Below are 6191 nucleotides of genomic sequence, written 5' to 3' on the forward strand. Positions count from 1 at the left end.
GACCCACAGTAGGTCATTGGCTCACCTAAGGTCACCCAGCACATTAGCAGGAGTTTCAGAATTTAACCCAAAGCTCCTAAGTCATGGCCGAGTGACAAACCTCATTTCACCATGTGGCTCTTTGTGGCTATAAAAAGATCCATCTCTGGCGACAGCCTCCTCCAACGTTTGTTGAGATAAACTGAGTGCAGGGCACTGTGCATGTGCCTTAACTGGGCAGTGAGCCACCAGCCGCCTGGCAGGAAGTGTGACTGTCCAGAAGAGAAAGAAGGAGGGAATGCCTCAAGGAGGAGGTGTAAAAGGAAGCCTTGCCCTTGGATAGCTGAAGGTCAGATCAAAACATGAGACAGCTATTCTATGGAAAAAATCTCTTCTTTGATTGCACAACTGTTTATAACATTTGCCAGTTTTCTTAATGTAAATACGAGGTCACTGGACACAGAATTGAGAAGACATGTGCACAATCAGCTCCAGCCCGCCACTGCCCCAACCTCACCTCCCACTCCTCACCTTTAGGCAAGGAACATCAATTTGTATTAATGGTGAATTTTCCATCCAAAACTAAAGAAGTAAGCCCATCCTAAAGAAGTAAGGATTTTAATGCCATGGTAGACGGAGTGGCGTGAGTATTATTTTTGTTAAATTATCCCTGGAAATAAACACGGCCTTACCATTACAACATCTGCTCCACAGTTTAAAGATCAAGGGCATGACACTGCCTGGGTTTTAATCATTGCTTTGTTACTTACTAGGTCTGTAAACTTAGGCATTTACTTAAATTCTTTGTGCCTTAGTTTCCCTCATCTGATAGGAATAGTAATAATACAGATCTCATAGGTGGTTATGAGTCTTAAACTATTTGGAATATATAAAGCACTTAAAATAGTGGCTGGTACAAGTAAGCCCCCAATAAATGTCTCATATCATTACTATATGTTGATGGATGAAAACTACTTCTGTAAACACATGGGGGAAGGTGAGGGAAGTTGCACTTAGATCATTCTCACATACAGTGAGGATCAGGAAAACGCATAGAGAATGATAGATCCTCATTTCTGAAAAAGGGTGTTGAAGACTTTCCTTAATACCCCGTGATGAGCACTAGGTGTTATATGTAACTAATGAATCATGGAACACTACATCAAAAACTAATGATAGAAAACATGAACATGATAGAAACATGATAAAAAAAAATAAAAATTAATTAATTAATTAAAGAAAGTAACCTCCAGGAATGCACAGTTCATTGCTGTTAGTTGGTCCTGTTGGAACCACATGGAAAAGTTTGATCCCTCTGCTCCCTAAGGAGAAATAATTTCAAATTCCTGGATTATCAATGGCAGTAACACTCCATTAACCAGCTCTAAATGCAAGATACACTAGTTCACAGAGTTGAGTGACTGAAAGCTAGCTCTCTGAGGATCTCAATACTCAAAACCACTGGACAGCTCCTCAGGCCCCCTGGGTCAGATACAACCAGATTCCTATTCTGGGTGACTCGTTCTCTTCACCACTGGGAATTGCCCAGGGAAGGCTAAAGTGGCCAAGTCAGCTTAAATGTCACCCTTTGGTTCAAGAAACAGAGGGCAAAGGAAACAGTCAACAAAACCAAAAGACAACCAATAGAATGGGAGAAGATATTTGCAGATGACATATCAGATAAAGGGCTAGTATCTAAAATCTATAAATAATTTATCAAACTCAACATCCAAAGAACAAATAATCTACTCAAGAAATGGACAAAAGACATGAACAGACATTTCTGCAAAGAAGACATCCATATGGCCAACAGACACATGAAAAAGTGCTCCATAGCACTCAGCATCAGGGAAATAAAAATCAAAACCACAGTGAGAGATCCCCTTACACCAGTCAGAATGGCTAAAATTAGCCAGTCAGGAAACGACAGGTTTTGGCGAGGATATGGAGAAAGGGGACCCCTCCTACATTGTTGGTGTGAATGCAAGCTGGTGCAGCCACTCTGGAAAACTGTATGGAGGTTCCTCAAAAAGTTGAAAATAGAGCTACCCTACAACCCAGCAATCGCACTACTGGGTATTTACCCTAAAGATACAAACGTAGTAATCTGAAGGGGCATGTGCACCCGAATATTTATAGCAGCAATGTCCACAATAGCCAAACTATGGAAAGAATGGAAAGAACCTAGATGTACATCAACAGCTGAATGGATAAAGAAGATGTGATACACACATACACACACACACACACACACACACACACACACACACACACACACAATGGAATACTATGCAGCCATCAAAAAACCTAAAATCTTGCCATTTGCAATGATATGGTTGGAACTATAGATATTATTCTAAGTGAATATATGATCTATATGATATGAGGAATTCAAGAGGCAGGGCAGGGGTTTATTGGGGGAAGGGAGGGAAAAATGAAATAAGATGGGACTGGGGAGGAAGACAAAACATAGGAGACTCTTAATCTCAGGAAACAAACTGAGGGTTGCTGAAGGGGAAAGGGGTGGGAAGGATAGGGTGGCTGGGTGATGGACATTGGGGAGGGTATGTGCTATGGTGAATGCTGTGAATTGTGTAAGACTGATGATTCACAGACCTGTATCCCTGAAACAAATAATACATTATATGTTAATTTAAAAAAATGTTTAATAGGGACTGTACTCAGTGAAAATGAAGTAGATATCAAAAAACAAAAACAAAATCTTTAACCATAATAGTAAAGTGGTGGGAGGAGGGGCGCCTGGGTGGCTCAGTGGGTTAAAGCCTCTGCCTTCGGCTCAGGTCATGATCTCAGGGTCCTGGGATCGAGCCCCGCATCGGGCTCTCTGCTCAGCGGGGAGCCTGCTTCCCCTCTTCTCTCTCTGCCTGCCTCTCTGCCTACTTGTGATCTCTGTCTGTCAAATAAATAAATAAAATCTTTAAAAAAAAAAGTGGTGGGAGGGTAATGTCTTTTAAAATGACCCTTCAAATATTTGAGGTATTTCATATACCTACCAGTGTAAGGTATTTCTTACACAGGCTGAGTACTTTAAATATCTTCTGTAGAGAATAGTAGAGAGCTTTCACGATGAGTCTGGCTTAGGCACTAAACTGGGTTTGATTTCTTGGATCCCCCACTTATGATCAGTGTGACTTGAGACTAGTCATTAGCTTCTGAGGTCAGTGTCCTCAACTGTAAAGTGGGGATTAAAATAGCACAGACCTCAAAGAGTTGTTGGGAAAATGAAATGAGTGCACTTCCGTAGAGTTTGTGCCGAGGAAGAACTCACAAATCGTTAGTTTGTGACGACAACTCTACTTGGGCACAATTGTGCTTTTGCTAACATACTAGAGAGAATTTCTTTTTAAAAAGCAACATCATATGGAACTAGAGGGCATTATGCTAAGTAAAATAAGTCAATCAGAGAAAGACAATTATCATATGATCTCTCTGATATGAGGAATTTGAGAGGCAGGGGTGGTGCTCATAGCGGGGAAGAGGAAAAAAATGAAACAAGATGGGACAGGGGAGGAAGACAAACCATAAGAGACTCTTAATCTCGGGAAACAAACTGAGGGTTGCTGGAGGAGAGGAGAGAGATGGGGTGGCTGGGTGACAGACATGGGGGAGGGTATGTTCTATGGTGAGTGCTCTGAATAAAAATTTTTTTAAAAAGCAACATCATAAGTTACTACTAAACATTATTTAATTAGATTATGTAGATATAGTGATACTATGCAGTGATTTGAAAAGAATACAAATGCCTAGACAGAGTCTGGCAATTTATTATGTTTTAATTGCTACTGAATTTTTAAAACTATAACCTTCCTTTTTCTTTCCAAATTAAACAGTAAATAGTTTCTACTCGTACTGAAATTTTCAGAATTATTATAGCAATATTCTTTCCCTTTCTGATCCTCCATACCCCCACTTCCCCAGCCATAAAAAGCCCCAAAGTTATTTCATCTGGGTTATTGGGTCAATATATATTTAAATCATTACAAAATATGAAGAAAAGCTTAAAATCAAACAGTTGGCCATCTCAGCAAAAGAAGGATTCAATAGAAGGATCCTGTGGCAAAATGCACCAAGTACAGTACGCTGTACTTAAGTGAACAAGACAGACCCTGAGATTCTGTCCTCATGGAGCTTACATTCTGTTCTCACTTACGCAGTACCTCAGCCCTGTACTTAACTACATGATCCTACAAATACATGTACATGTATATTTTACCCCGCTGCTCTTCAGTTCTTCCAGATGCTTTACCTCCTTCATTTCTATTTCCGACGCCTGTAGTATACAAGGTGTTCAGTAGCATTTGGCGTTAACAAATAAATGCACGCGTGATTGAAGCAATGGATGAACCCATAGATTTATTATATGCCTTGCCTCCAACATGCAATGTCAGATTTTCTAAAACAAAATTTTCCTCTGTGGATGAACCATTAAAGGTGGTGCTGAAGTATTGAGAAATCTACTCCTGTCTTTCCTTCTGAAAGGAGGCAGAGAACAGAGGAACTTTAGGCTCCAGGATGACAGCTTGTGTGAACAGTCAACTACGGGGTCGTTCTCTAGTGAGAATAGACTGCCAGGGGACACCATTGATAGCAACATGACCTGTGGACACAATTAGGCTCAACGTCTCCTTCCAGGAAACCAGGAGTCAGTCACTCCTCCTCAAACACTTGAGCTTGAGAGATACAACATTTATCTGGCTTTTCTTCCTCACCCTCTTTGGGGCAATGAATCTTGACAATGGTTTTGACGAGCCTCATCACTGCACTGAAAGTGGAGTGATTTCAGAGATTTTCCTTCAAAGAACTCTTCTCTAGGCTAAAGAGCAAATCCAAAGTATGGCAATAACTAGGAGAATAATTGAGAGAACTGAGGAACTGTTCACTCATATACCTCGGGCAAAAAAAAAAAAAAAAAAAAAGAAGTCCCTTCCGCATGACAGGTCTAGAAGAAGTGAAGCAAGAGGAATTTGAATGTTGCCTGCAGTGTCTATTCAGTCCAGCTCTGCGAACATTTGTTACACGCCCACTGAGTCCCCAGCACCAGATTCGGGACCATGGGCTCACAGAAATGGGAGTTTATAGCTGCAGGGTCTGATCTGGGTGTGCTTCTGTTCACTTGGATGTAGAAACCCAGCCCCCACCCTGAATTCCCCTTCAGCCACCTGCTCATCCCACCTCTACTGGATGCTAAGCTGTCACTTAGATGGAGCGTCATCAAATAGTGTCTGCCACCAACTTAATTTAACACCCTCCCAACTTCCCTGCAGATTTTATTTTGGCTGTGTTCGGGGAATACACTGCAGATGGCTCGTGGTGAGTGATTCTGTTTTACACCAGCTGCTGTGGAGGCTGATCCAGGCCCCATTTCCATGCACTCTGACCAGGCTCCTGTCTTCTTTAGACCGCCTGAGGTGATACCCTAGTGAGAGCCTGCCTGTCAGGGTCAACTCTGTGTTTGTCCCCAGGCCGGCCTGGCTCAGTGAGGGCACCAGCCCTGACAGCAGCTGCAGGTGCCCAGCCAATTAGAGGGACAAGCTGAGGGCTTCCCCATGTGCCGTCATGTCTCGAACTCACTGGCAGCTCTTCTCTTTGTTCTCCTGGGTTCAGTCCTTGGTCATCCTCCACCTTTTCCTTTGCTGACTTCATTCATGCTCACAACTTCAATGGCTACAACCTGATAATCCTCTACAGCTCTCTGTGCAACCTCTCTTCTGCTCCCAGTCAGGGGGTCTGCCACCCGGCCACCTGCACCAACAATTGAAGCACCTCATAGTCATGGCCATCCCGTAAGCTCGCCTCTCTTCCTAAACACTCAGAGCTTGAGTACCTGAGATGGTATGAGTGTCCCCCCAATTCCTGCTTCCCTGAGGCTCCCTAATAGCCAAGAGGTTGCCTGATCCTGCTGGAGCCCCTTAACCTTTTTAGTTCTCCTTCATTTTAGCACTTCTGTCTTCAAGCCCTTTTCCATGGAGAAGACTGTGATCATTTTCTAAAGTACTGCCAGGAAAGATTTTTTTAGACACAGATTTAATCAAGAGATTGCACCCTCCTTAGAACCCCACAATGACCCATCACCTGGAGTGATGGTGAGAGCGACAATGAGCCCTTAGTCAGCATTCGGAGGGCACCTTCGAAGTACTGTGTGGGCAGTAACTCATCCAAACCTCACAACAACGTATGAAGAGAGGACTGTT

This window comes from Meles meles, chromosome 5 (assembly GCF_922984935.1).
Source record: "Meles meles chromosome 5, mMelMel3.1 paternal haplotype, whole genome shotgun sequence".
Classification (NCBI taxonomy): Eukaryota; Metazoa; Chordata; class Mammalia; order Carnivora; family Mustelidae; genus Meles; species Meles meles.